Source organism: Rattus rattus, chromosome 3 (assembly GCF_011064425.1).
Source record: "Rattus rattus isolate New Zealand chromosome 3, Rrattus_CSIRO_v1, whole genome shotgun sequence".
NCBI lineage: Eukaryota > Metazoa > Chordata > Mammalia > Rodentia > Muridae > Rattus > Rattus rattus.
In genome coordinates, this window is record NC_046156.1 from 80,814,443 (window position 1) to 80,829,571 (window position 15,129).

The 15,129-nt window shown below is 35.6% G+C and overlaps 1 pseudogene; it reads right to left on the reverse strand.

Annotated features, from left to right (window-relative positions):
- Positions 1-276: 276 nt before the first annotated feature.
- Positions 277-1,247, reverse strand: LOC116895837 (annotated as a pseudogene).
- Positions 1,248-15,129: the final 13,882 nt, after the last annotated feature.

Consider the following 15,129-nt stretch of genomic DNA (forward strand, 5'->3'; position numbering starts at 1 on the left):
TATTACATTTAGTAATCAATAGCTTGGGTTTAAAGGTCTACAGGAAAGCTTTTATTGTAATATTTCCACTTTCCACAGAACAGAAACTAAAATAACCTGTTATACAATTAGTCAAAAATACAGACCTGGAGATTTTGCCTTCACACAGTATTGTCTAGAGCAGCTAGGCTCTGTCACCACTGTGTTTGACTGAGTTCACAAATCTGTTGTAACCTGTAGCTTCCCTGGCACCTCCCTGGCTCTCCTCTCTTGCTTAGCTTTGTTTCCTGGCTGGAACTAAAACCTCCTGTCACTGCTATAATTACTGCTGCTGATAGAACCACCATAGCCACCTTGGTTCCGTGGTTTAGCAAAGTACTGGCATCGGCCACCGCAAGGACCAGAGCTCCTGCTTCCAAAGTTTCCTCCCTTCATCGGTCCAAAATTGAAGTCTGGTTGTTGTAATCACCAAATCATTAGCGCCAATCATTGTAGCTTTCACCACCTCCAAAATCGCTTCCACTACAACTGCCAAAGCTTCCTTTGCCTCCTCCTTTATTAAAGCAGTCATGGCTGTCACTACCACCATAGCTACTGCCCTGGCTACCACAACCCTGTCCACCACGTCCATAGCCTCTGCTTCCTCCAGAGTAACCAGGGCTGCCTCCTCCAAAACCACCATGATTGCCAAATTAATTATAGCCATCCCTTTTGTTACCATATCCACCGCTATTACCGCTGTGCCACCACAACCATTGAAGTTCCCTCCTCTACCAGAATTGTCATTGACACTAAAACTGCCTCCAGGACTACCACCAAAGTTTCAAGAACCACTCTGAGCTCTGTGGCTGGATGAAGCACTAGCAGACCCTTTTTTACTTCGCAGTTGTGGCCATCCATAGTATGGTATTTCTGAATAACAATATTAACCACAAAATCATCTTCAAAGGTGATAAAAGCAACGCCCCTCTTTTTTCCACTGCCTCTGTCAGTCATAATTTCTATACCTTTAATTTTCCCATACTGCTCAATATAATCCCGTAGCTGATGTTCTTCGGTATCTTCTTCAATATTACCAACAAAGATCTTTTTCTCAGTTAAGTGGGCACCTGGTCTCTGAGATTCTTCTCTTGACACAATTCTCTTAGGTTCCACAACATTTCCACTCACCTTGTGTAGTTTTGCATTCATAGCAGCATTCACACCCTCCACGGCGCCATATGTAACAAACCCAAACCCCTGGATCTCTTGGTGCTTGGATCTTTCATTACCACAAAGTAAGTGAATGTTCTCCTATTGCTCAAAATGTCTCCTCAGACTCTTCTCAGTTGCTTCAAAACTCAGCCCTCCGACGAAGAGCTTCCACAGCTATCGTGGCTTCTTGGGAGACTCTGACTTAGACTTGATGGCAGGTTGATGAGGTTGATGAGAACCTTCAGCGATGCTTCCTTGGGAGCCTTTGAGAGCAGAAAGGACAAACAGCTTTAAAGACTTTAGTATACTGCATACTTTAATAGTAATGTGAAATAGCCAAATACTGGACTCTACATGTAATGCACACAAATGTCAAATCAAGCAGACAGCTTGAATACTGTATACATTTAAGCAGAGAACATACAGTAAAACATTACATTCTTAAGTGATCACTTAGATGCAGCTAAAATATTAGGAAATTATTGATAGACATTTTAGAATACTGGACGTAAGCCCAGAACACAGGAGGTAAAGACATTTGGACTCTGAGGACATTTTGGTAATCTACAGAACAAAGTCAAATTCTCTCACAAAAGAGAAAAATAACATGTATTTTGTAAAAGTAATTCTAAATTAACTAATAATTATCTATTACATTTTGTCTCAATCAATCTAGGCAAAAGAAAAGTACTTACAGCTTCAAGATGAACATCGCAAATTCCTATTACTTAAGATATTCCAAGATAGCAGAAATTATTTAAAAAAAACCCAGCATATTCCAGAAAGCTATTAAAAATTCAATTCGAAAATAACCAAAGCCTCTTTAATTTATGAAAACACTTAAGTATTTGGCACATTTACACAATTGTGTGTGTGTGTGTGTGCGTGTGTTTGTGTGAGTGTATAAGTATGCACATACATAAAATTAATACCTACTGGGAATGTATTATTTATTAAATAATTTAAGTACCTGTTTGCTCTATCTATAAAAACCTATTCCTGACATTGTTGAAAATAACACCTACACGACTCATTGAATATGGAGAAGTCAAGGTCGTTCCTACACAGAAACTTCACTCGTAGGTTGTATTGTCTATGACAAAGAAAGGTACTGTGCAGGCTACCAAAAGGGAACAGTAAATACCAGCCCAACCATAATGCTGCAATCTATCTTGCCCGCAAAAGATGGTAGGGTAATGGTAGCATAAACCTCTTGATCTAACCAACCAATATCTAATTTGACTTAAGGCACCACTCCATGACTTGGAGTCCATACCTGACACTGCTTCAATGACCAAGAACCAGGCTAAATAGTCCAGAGACGTAGGGCAAGAATCACAATAAAATCCCTAATGATGTTTTGCTACACTCATAGATCAGTGTCCTACCTAGTCTTCATCAGAGAGAATTTTATAGTGGGAACAAATAGAGAGGTCCAGAGCGGGACATTATGCAGAAAAAGTGATGTTGGAAAATGTAGTTATAATGGAGATGTCTCCATCAACCCCTCCCCTAAGTGTTGGACAGACTTGAAGAAGAGGAGGCAGAGGGATTGGAGGACATGGGGCAAGGAGGTTAAAGAACACCACTAGAACAAAACCATTGTGGATGGTTCCATAGAAACATTTTCTATTGTTTAAAATTATTAATAAAATATTTGATAAGTATATAAATCATTTTTCTTATGCTCTATGAACTATACATACTTCTTAGCGGTGAAAATAGAGCAGTCTTTTCTTTAGTGCATGTGTACTGTGCTGGCATGCCGTCAGACCCCACACTGACCTACTGCTCTGAGCTCATATGACATGTTTAAGTATATGATAAAACTGTCAAATCTCTTGTTCAACGTGCCCTTTTTCAAGTGTACTGAATCAATATTTCAGAACTGAAAGTAATAAAGGAGGTCAGTTTGGCTAGATAAGAAGTCTTTATTCCATGTGCTTATTATTCCAAGTTTGAAAGACTCTCCATACCTCCTAGAGAGCAACTGATGGCATTGTAGAGGGAGGCTATCTAGGAAACACACTGACATTGATGCAATCTAAGAGAGTGTATTAATCTTTCTAGGAGTTCTTGAAGTTAAGGAAGCAGAGAAGAATTGTTACCATGCTTGTTACATATTCTGCTTCTTGATTTTGAGAAGAATGGATACCAACCCTGAATTAGTTATTTTGAATGATTCAAGTAAGCTCCTAAGAATTTACTTCCTATTTTTAATTAGTTATTTATTTTGTTTATTTACATTCCCAATGCTCTCCCCTTTCAAATCCCCCCTCACAGAGTTCTTTCTCCCATTTTGCCTACCATTCACTTCTGAAAAGGTGCCGAATGCCCCTCCCTCTGGCATTGCCCCTTCGGAGCATCAAGTCTCTACAGGATTAGACGCATCCTCTCCCACTGAAGTCAGGCAAGTCAGCCTTTTGCTACTTTTGTGCCAGGGGCCTCAAACCAACTCTAATAAGGTCTTTAGTTGGTGGTTTATTCTCTGGGCTTGCAGGGGTCCAGGCAAGATGACACTATTGGACTTCCTGTGGGGTGGCCAACCTTTTCAGTTCTTTCAATCCTAACTCTTCTATAGGAATCCGTCCAAATGCTTGGCTGTGGGTATCTGCCAAGTCAGCAGTTGGATATAGCCACTCAGAGGACAGCCATGCCAGGCTGCCGTATGCAAGCATAACATGGCACCTGTAACAGTGTCAGGGATTGGTGCCCGCTCATGGGATGGATCCCAAGTTGAACCAGTCACTGGTTGGTCATTCTTTCAGCCTCTGCTCTGCTTTTGTCCCTGCATTTCTTTTAGACTAGAGCAATTTTGTATCAAAAGTTTTATAGGTGTACTGTTGTCTCTAACCTCTCACTAAGGGATCTGTATAAGAAAATATTATAAAATCTGATGAACTGAGAAATTTTATGAATTAAATCTATTTCCAGGTAAGTGAAGGAAGTCAATGTCATATTAACATTTTGTAAGAATATAAAATTTAAAGAAACTAATTTAGGAAGAAAAAGATTGAAATACTCAAAATGTCCCTGTAGTATCTAATAATTAGATTCTTAAAATTATCATTAAAATGAAGTACAATGTACAAGATATCTATGTCTTATTTTGATTCTGCTGATATAACAGAGGTACTTAAGCTATAACTAACATACCTTTATGCTATGTAATGCTAGATAATCATCCCATATCCATTCTGTGAAAGCTTTTTGTATGTTGTAAGAGGAATATGGCTACAATTGTAGGTAACACACTGCATTTGATAGAAGGAAATACAAGAGCTTACACATGATTCTTTCATTTATATATAAAGCAGAATTTAAAGTTTTTCTTGAGAGTAAACAAATTTTCTCTCTACCTACCTGCTTATGTCCTTCCCTCTCCCCCCACTCACCCTCTCCCCCTCTGCCTCTTCCCCCTTCTGTGTGTGTGTGTGCGTGCGTGCGTAAATGCGTGTGTGTGCGTGTGTGTGTGTGTGTGTGTGTGTTAGGAAAAGAAGAGACTTGGAAGGAGAAGAAATGCATGCACACGTGTCCAGTAGAGTCAGCTTGGGTCAGAACCTCACTCTGCCCTTGACAGAAGGCCACTTGTACTATGCTTCTCTCAGAACCTGTTGGAGGAAAAGGCCAATCCATGGTGACATGGCTAAAGAGATGTTCACACAACTCTGAAATCTTTTTAACAAGCCATTAACTTCATTAACCTTATTCAGTAGCACAGGACACTCAAGACCTCATCATTTTAGGGCTGTCTAATAGAATTTCCTTGGTGGATAAATTCTAGCAGATGAAATTTATAGTGAAAGATCCATTCAAATCAAGAATTTCACTGTTATCGCCTCACAATTAATGTCATCACACAGAAAATGCGTTTATTCAGTAACAATAATATTCAAAGTGTTAGCTCATTATGTCATTTTAGTGTAAGTCCTGAATCTTATTTAAGTGACGTCTAAAGGAAATATCATATGAGTGATTCTGAAGGCATGCCTGGTCATGGGAATGCTATACCTTGTCCTTTTGGACATCTAAAGTCACACTAGATAAATGCTGCAAAATTCAGAAACAGGATAGACACTTTTATTTTAAATGGAAAACTCAATATCAGAGAAAGAAATAGTAGACCCTGAGTAAACCAAAATTCTCATTCATTATTAACATTAAACCTTGAATACTGATAATAGATTTGGCCTCAGTATGCCCAGTTTCATTTACACGTTAATGACAATTGGATTCCAAAACCCAGGAGAACTCCTCACTCATAATATTTTTTGTGGGCCATATGGTAGCCCTCACATGTTGGAATCATTGCCCTAAAGCTTCAAAGAGGATGCTGTCATATATAACTTACATGGAGTTTTATTTTTATTGGATATTTTATTTATTTACATTTCAAATGTTATCCCATTTCCCAGTTCCCCTCCAGAAACCCCCTACTCCATATTTCTTCCCCCATGTGCTCTGTGAATTGTATCTTGAGTATTCTGATCTTTTGGGCTAATATCCACTTATTAGTGAGTGCATACCATGTATGTTCTTCTGTGACTGGGTTACTTTACTCAAGATGATATTTTCTAAGTCCATTTTTCTAAGAATTTCATGAAGTCCTTGTTTTTAGTTGCTGAGTAGTACTCCACTGTGTAAAGGATGTACCACATTTTATTTTATAAATTCCACATTTACAATTTATTTATTTGCTTTTCTTGATTTTTAATGAGGTATCAATATATTCTGTTTTCCAATTTCAATAAATTGGTTAGATTTTTTCCTTCTGCCAAAAGCCCCAGTCCAAAGTCTCATATTCTTCATTCATAGAAGAATAGAACATGAATAAAATTCAAGACACCACAATTTGACAAATACATAATAAAAATGGACTATTATCTCTCTACAATACTAAATCCTTTATCTCTAAGATTGTGTCTGAATTTTCATTACTCTTCATATGACTGAAAATATTTTGTGTACAACTATTTAAATAACCTATAAAAATATATGGAATTTTTCTAGATTATTTTTCCTCTGAGCTCTGAGAAAAATGTTCTGTTCTCAGCAATATTAACTTTGTAAAAAATTAAAAATGCATTTTATATGCTCTTATGTGCCTGTGTCAAAGAGTACAGGTGCTGGCAAAAGGTAGAGGAAGATGCTCCTGAAGGAGGAGTTAGGGCAGTGGTGAGCTGCAGTCTTGGGTGCTAGAAACCTATGCCCAGTCTCATCAGCTGATTCATCCCTCTGGTCCTCATTTGGCTTTCCTTAACACCTTTGTACTTTATGAAGGCAGTACTCATCTCCAATTCCTGAGTGTATTCTATGATATTAGCTTTTACTATGGCAACCCTCCTGATTTAAGTACTGACTTCTGCCTTCGTGTGTGTGTGTGTGTGTGTGTGTGTGTGTGTGTGTGTGTGTGTGTGTGTGTGTGTGTGAGGTAAGTTATCAGATAGCTGATTTCTTTTTTTTCTCTCTTTTTAGTTATTCAGTTTATTTATTTACATCCCAAATGCCCCCTTTCCTCCTGGTCTCCCCATCACAGAGTCCCAACTTCACTCCCTCTCCCCTTCACTTCTGAGAAGGTGGAGCCCCCTGGGTATCCCCCAACCCTGCACATCAAGTCTCTGTAGGATTAAGTATGTCCTCTTCCACTGAGGTCAGGAAAGGCAGCCTTCTGCTGGGGCCTAAGACCTCTGTTCAGCCCATGTATGCGCTTTGGTTGGTGGATTAGATTCTGAGAGCTCCCAGTGACTGCAAGTCTCTTAAAGACCATGTCTTAGATTTTTTTTCTGTGTTCTCACATGGCAGAAATATGCAAAATTAACATTAACAACATTAAAATATGAATAAATCATGCAAAATAAAAGTTGATCTCCGATATCTCTTATATAAATGGTTTGTTTAGTTACTAGTTTTTTAGACTAATTTTACCTTTTCCCTTATTTTTTATTAGTTCTTTGAGGATTCTATACAATATGTTTTGATCCTTTTTAAATCCTACCTCCTGTGAAGTTTATACTGTCAAATTTTAAAATCTCATTCACTATTATTTTATATTGTGTTTTCCAGTAAGTGCAATTCTTACTGGTCATACATTCTTTAAGGTGACTGTTCAAAATACCGTGATCAACTACCTAAAAGCTGAAACCTTAAAAAAAACTAACTCACATTTGTCTGCCATTATTAGTTGCCAATAACTCTACGGTTAAAGGTGGGATGTGGGTCTTCATATCTTTATCCCCTATCCATGATGGGATTTTTTTTGGTATTTTTTGGGGGGAGGATGGTATTGATATTATATAGGTCTTGTGCATGCTGTGAATGTAAGGTCATGTGTTCCATGATTTTGTTTTCTATCTGGAAAATGCTGTTTTCTTGTTGTCATCCATAGCCTAGTCTCTGCCTCTTTCTTTTCCTTTTTTAAAATAAAAATAAATGTTTATGCAATATATTGTGAACAGTGTTTCCACTCCCTCAAATCCTCCAAGATCATCCCCACCTCCCAACTGGCTGAACTCTATGCCCTATCTACCTCTCTTAGAAAACAAACAGGCAAAATAAAGAAAGAAGGAAAATAAGGAGAAATTACAAAAAATACATGTTCACACACACACACACACACACAAATACAAAACATATAAAATCTCTTATGAAACCATGATATACAAGCAAAATAACAATTTAAGACAAAAATTTGAAATGTCCAAGTGAAGCAATAAAAGATAAACTATATAAAATAATATCATTGAGTTTGTTTTGTGTCCATCTACTTCTGGACAAAGGATCTGCTCTTGAGTGACCTTAATATTCTCAGTGAAATTCTACTGTGGACAATCATAAGAGGATATCAATTAAGGATATCTTCTGTTTTAGGGAGTATAAGACTCCATGTCTGCTTTCCCTTCTTGAATATGGTGATTTCATATAGCTTTACCCTATGGATGTCTTGTACATGTTGTTAAGTCTCTGTTGAGTTTATCTTTACATCAATTCTGCTATATTTTGAAGATGTGTTTTTAATGTCATATCTCAATTCTAACTCTTATAATCCTTCTGCTTCCTCTTCCACAAAGTTCCTTTAACCCAGAGGAGATGGGTTTGATGGAGACATCCCATTTGTTACTGAATGTTCCATAAACTCTCATTCTCTACATTGTCCAGCTGTGTACTACTGCCTCTAACAATCTCTCTTTAGTTTCTACAATGAGCCCTTGAGTCTTGGAAAAAGAGTGTGAGTTATAGATATTCCACTTAGGAATGAGCACTCTTCAGTCACTTAGTTTTGCATGTTCATAAGTGTGAGTCTCTGCGTTAAACATGATCTACTCATACAAAAACAAAAACCTTCTCTCAAGAGAGATGGTGGACACATTTATCTATTGATTTAACTTAGAAACTGGTCTAAAGTTATGCCCATTTAGTATGACTGTATACATAGATTCTCTCCTGGCACTTAGGATTTGACCATTGTTATGTTTTTGCCCCCTTTTAAGGTGCTAGCTATGAGCTTCAACTTATGGAGTGGGCATTAAATAAAATCAGAAAGTGCTTATTTACATCATGCTCTTATGACGAATGTACCTCTTGACCCAATTTAACAAGATACATGTTATTCTAGGTTGCAGAATACTCAGCTAGGTAGTCGTTAATAATAATAATCATAATCATAATCATAATCATAATCATAATGTGTTATTATTCATTTTCTTCATTATTGCTTCTCTTTTCTGGTAGTGAGCACAGTAACTTCCAGAATTATGAAAACTGGGGAGTGTAGATGAAGCTTCCAGACGAGTACTAATTTGGTTTTTTCCATTTTCTGTGTTTCAAGTGTGAGTTATATTTGGCAGGAAAGTCTTATGGTCAATTTCTGGAGAGTAACCAATACAATTAGTTAAAGACTATCATGTTTAGAGGTTTATTGAACATCACTGGCCAACAACTGGAAAAAAGGTAAGGGATTTCTGACACTTAGCCTTTGTTCTTTTTAATTGGTGTTGTCTACTGGAAGCATGATTGTTCCACTATATAGGAATTTCATTAAACTTTTTATAATTTTGTGTACAAATAATTCAAGAAGCATTTACAGTAGTAGGTTCACATGATTTTTCTAATTACCCTTCATGTTAATTATCATTATACATACTTCATTTTCTACGTGTGGAGACCTCCTGGCCTAGTAAAAGCACATAACCTTACTATATATACTATATAGACATATTTTTCATAAAAATTTTATAGTTCATAAAGTTAAGATTACTTTATTTCATAGTAACTCAAAGTTTAAAAGAACAAGTTAAAGACACCATTTACTGAGGCTCAAGTAGGGACATCATCTTTATATAATTATATTTTCAACCATTAGAGCATAAAATTATGGAGATTCTAAAAATGGAGACTATGAAAGTGTAAGCTACTGACACTTTTAAAGATCATTCTTTGTTATATTTCTTTAATTAGAAGAAATGAAATCATTATAAAGTCCCAGACACAATTAAAACTCTGAATATTTATTTGTACTTATCAATCACTATTTCAGAATGATATTTGTGGACTACTGATAAGCATTGAAGTTAATCTTAAAAAGTACCCAGTGAGACATACAGAAAAGCATTTGTTTGTATAGATAGATGTTGATGAGTGAATATTCCCTTAAGAAAAATATGTAGACTTGTTTCAAAAACTAAATAGATACTCACTAATTCCAGATCAGCCTTCCAGATTGAATTTATGAACATCTTGGTACATGTACATCATTATAATCAATAGTTATTGGGAAGAAAGGGGCTTTTTCCAAATACTTAACAAATCATATTGTGAGTTTGTGTTTTTTATGAACATGCTTCGGTCAGTTTGGTCAAAACCCAAACTACTGATATAGAGCTGTGAGCTAAGGAGTCTGTTGCTATGAGATACTACAAAGGAAGAAAAAGTATTACTTGTGGAATTGTTGTTGCTGAAGTATTACATTTTAAAATGCCTTTGAATCATAAAATACTTATATGTGAATTGTAATATATTATTGAATATATATTATATGCATTGAATATTATATATTATATATTGAATATATATATATATATATATATATATATATATATATATATAGAGAGAGAGAGAGAGAGAGAGAGAGAATATATATTTATTTCACCATGGCTCTTTTTGTGTGTAGCATGAATGAGTTTGAGTATACAACAAACTCTCTAGAAAAGTGTAAGCCTTCTCCATGCCATCATGTTTATCATGGGAGTTACAGTTGTATTAAGAAGTCTTAAAGAAAACAAGACTGATTATATGAGCAGGGAAGACTGTCTTTCAAAAATGGGATCTAAATTTTCCACTTTTATTCTCTGGTTGGCATTTTCTACACGGCATTGTTTGACACCAAACTTGGTTAAATTATTAGGATTCTTAAAACTCAATATAGTTGCTAATGAACCTACAAATCATGAGTATATAGCAAAAAGAAAAAAAATGATTCCTGCATGGCATTAACTAGTAAGGATTTCAAAGGAAGATAACAGTTTTATTGTTCATATCTATCAGGTGAATGATGCTTTGTGCTAACTAACTTTTTAAATTATTAATTGTAGAGGCCATACAAGGAGCTGAGACAAATCTGTTTCGGGGATTGAAAGCTTTCACCTAATGGTATTCTCAAAAATATGTGTCACATTAGTTACCACAGGTAAATGTGTCACCTTAGTTACTACTGAGTTAAAAGAGACAGAGCTCTCATTTACCTTGGATAATAAGGGAGAAAACACTCTTTAGTTTGCATCCAATTATTCCCATTGATTTATGAAGACATACTCAGTTTAGAACAGAAATTACTTAACAAAGTCTCACTTTTACTAATATTCTCTTATATAGAAGAAAGTTGGACCTCAGTTTCAGAAATTGCTCCATATAATATGATGTTAATGATTTTGTGCTATTTGTTTAATATTCTTTTTATGCATTTAATTATAAACAGCTGATTCTTACTTTCCAATTTTAATACTAAAATTATTTAAATTCATGAATATATTTTGAGAAAATTATGGTTTAAAAGAGAACTAAATAGGAAGTAAGGACTTCTATGATGTTAAGATGTTTCCTCTCTTAAGCCGTGTTTTAAGAACATTAAAAACATAAACACAACTAATCAGTCTTCACTTTTGGAATGATTTTTAAATGTTCTACCCTAGAACTACATTCCATGAGAAGATAGAATAGCTATGCTTCATTCAGGGTGTTCAGAAAATGTCAGATCAATTTAGTTATCCAAGATCCTTTGGTCATCCCTGAAATGTTAAATATGACATTATATTTAGGAAACCCCAAGGTGTTGTTGATATATTAGTGAACCAGACTCAAGCTATGAGTTTTGATGGTGAAAAGCTATCACACGAGAAAATGATACAAAATTTAGAACTGTGGAAATGGTCTCTAGGATTGTACTGCTAATTTCCCATGACACCACTTTTTTATCTATGTCATTCTATCTATCTATCTATCTATCTATCTATCTATCTATCTATCTATCTATCTATCTATCTATCATCTATAGAGAAATTTTAATTCAACAACATGACTACTCTGGCTGGAATAGAGACACACTTTAGATCCTTAAATCTCAGGAGACAGAAGCAAACAGATCGGTGAGTTCAAGGACATTCAGGTATAGATAGAACAAATTCCAGGTACAGAGAATCTTAGGTCCAAGGAAGGCACCACATGCCATTAATCCCAGCACACAGGGGATAGTTGAGTTGAGTCAGTGAGTTGAGAGGCATCACAGTAGATTGGTGATCATGGCAGTTCAGTTAGTGGAGTTAAGAGGTAGTTTTTTACAGGGGTAGTTTTACAGAATCAGGTTGCAGAGACAAGCTATACATACAGGTGAAGACAGAGCAAGCCAGAGAATGAGTTGATGCCAGATTTGAACATATTGCAGTGTGACCCAAGAGATCATTCCTAAAATCACAATTTGTATTAATTTAATGTGAGGTAGCTTTTCACTATCACAACTCACAGCTTGTTTCTGGTTCATTAATATAGCAGCACCACTTTGCAGTTACTTCCTTAGGATACCAAGGCCTGTCCTAGGCTAAGATCCTATATGAACTTCTGAGCTAAGTTGCCTAGAGGTCTGCCAGGGACTGACTCTCTCTTTCTCTTCTCTCTCTCTCTCTCTCTCTCTCTCTCTCTCTCTCTCTCTCTCTCTCTCTCTCTGTCTGTCTCTCATTATTTATCTCAATCTCTCCCTATTTGTTGAAAATAATTTTTCATGCAATATTTTTCTCATCATAGTTCTCTCTTCCCCTACTCCTCCCAGTTTATCCCTACCTCCCATCTCTTTGCAAGTTGTTATCAATTGGAAATAACTTCTGGAATAGAGAAGGGAGCAGTTCCCCTATACACTGTTGTGCCTAAAAGGGCTCAATTTCTTGGTGTCTTCTATTGCTCTGTCTTACTCTCTTCCTCTTTCACTGAGTTCCCTGAGGGAAGTATTTGATGAAGATTTCTCTTATCAGAGCTACCTGGTGGCAATCTCAGGCATCATCATATTTCAAGTTACATAAAATGGCTTTTTAAGTTACATAAATGGTTACAGCTATTCTTCTAACAGCCAAAAGGTACATCAGACCTTATTAGCAGGTCAAAGACTTGACAAGGAGTTATGTGGCTGTTGGTTTAGAAAGACAATTATCCAGACATTTCTTCTAAGGGTAATGTGTTTTGTATTCACCTGATGAAAATAAGGAGTTATAGACTTCCCGGTGAAGTGCCACTCAGGCTGTCTATATCTAACAATTGATCTGGACAAAGATTTATTGGAAAGGATTTCCAGTAAACTAAATAAAGGAAAACAAGGCAAAGGTGAAAATATTTAGACAATAAAAAGTATACATAGAAAAGCATGTTTGTTCTCTCTCTGTTTTTTCTTGCTATTTTGTTCTTACCCTTTTCCCAATTTCTCCTTTCTCTCCCCATTACTCTCACCCCTTCTCTCTACATGTGCATGACCAGCCTCTACTCTTTTACTTATCCCTCTCTCCCTCTCTTCCTTCCTCTCCCTCTCCCCCCTTTCTCTCTCTCTCTCTGTCTCTACTACCTTCTCAACTTCCCTCCCCATGCCCTGACTATTCTACTCTATAATACAAAAAGAAAAGTGTTTGTCAATTTTACTCTTTTTTAAATAAAGTACCCAAATTGATCAATTATTTTATAATAAAACATGTTTTACAGTAGTGCTGATGAGGATGAAACAAAGAAGTAGTCTTACAATGGAAAGTAAGAATGCAAAATATGTTAAAAGGTAGATGACTGTGTTTTCACAGATTAAGTGGAACACAACGTCAAATTGAAGAGATTATATAAGAAAACTGGTTAATCAAGCCATATTCACTGCTGTATAATTCTGTCTCTAAAACACTTATAGAGCACATGACCACAACTCTATAGAACTTGAATAGTATCCTCATATTTATCTAAAACTAAACAAAAAAAGATAACAACAAAAACATATTTATTTATTGGAGATACAAAATAGAAGAGGATCGATAAACTAAGAGAAAGAACTGAAGAAAAGAAAAGAGAAAAATGGAAATCTGAACACGGGTTTTATAGACGAGAAGAACAATTTAACTTCTTGTTGGAATATTCCAAATGTTATTTTTGATGGAATAAAATAAAAATAATCAACTTTAGTGATGAGAAGTGTTACTGATCTTGTAAATATTGTAAAACATATAACCTTTATTTTTTACCTAAACTATGAAACATGACTTTTTATAATGTGACAGTATACATGTATTATTTTGCTTAAAACTGCTAACTCTTACATATTAGTATTGTGATTTTTTTTTAAAAGTATAGAACATGTCTCTCAGAGATATTAGATAACTGTCCCTTAGGATAACTACTTTCTTGCTTATAATTCGTATAAAGCTTTATTGTTATATTAAATCAATTACTGTGACTAAAAACAAGCAAACTTTCCATTTCTCCATCCTCTCTCACAATCTGAATATAGAATTAGAACATAAATTCCAATCATGATAAAAGAGCTGGTACCATACTGGTCCATACATCAGACAATTAACAAACTGGACAGAATTTGAGACAACAGTTTTCAGGTACCCACAGGTCCTTCTTGAGTTCCTTTGGAGAAGAAATACACAGTATCATTGACACATGGGATTTACCATTCTCCAGGTAAAGCTGAATAGAGTGAAGGAAGTCTAGTGTATACTTCCTGAGCAGAAAGGTGATGACTGTTAATGGGACAGCTACATTCAGGACAATGGTTCTAAAGCAAATAACAAAGTTATGATTTCCTTATGCTTGTATTTTAATTGCAAAATGTTTTGTAAAGGTAACCTGCTAAGTACTGAAAGATGGATAAGGGTAGGAAAGGTGTGCGGACGGGGACAGTTAGATTTATGGTCGAGCCGAAGTGCAGAAACATGATTGAGTCCCCTGGTGAAACACAGTAAAGGACAGGCTTTGGAAGAAAATGCCACACCATAGAGTAATTGTTTCAATCTAAATCCACCACATAAACACAGGAAAGTTTGACAAATTATACAAGTCTCAAGCTTTACATGACAAAGGACTCAAAAAGTATTTCTACATATTTTATGTTAAATGTTCAATCAAGTGATAACATATGCTAGTCTTGTAAGTCTCAATGACTGAAACAACTACTTTATTTCATTTAATATGCTATTTTCTCCAAAATAAAATACTTTTGCTATGAACATAGACGAAGAATATACATGCATATTTGGAAATTAAATAGTATATTAGCCACCTTGTAACTGACATGGGAAACTATAAAATATTTCAAAAAAATGTATTATAAATCCAAAATAAGGGCCCAGAAAATATATTAATCAGAAATCCTTTGTCATACACACATTAAGACCTGAATCTAGTCCCCAGTGCTCAATTGAAAAACACAGGTTTTAAGAT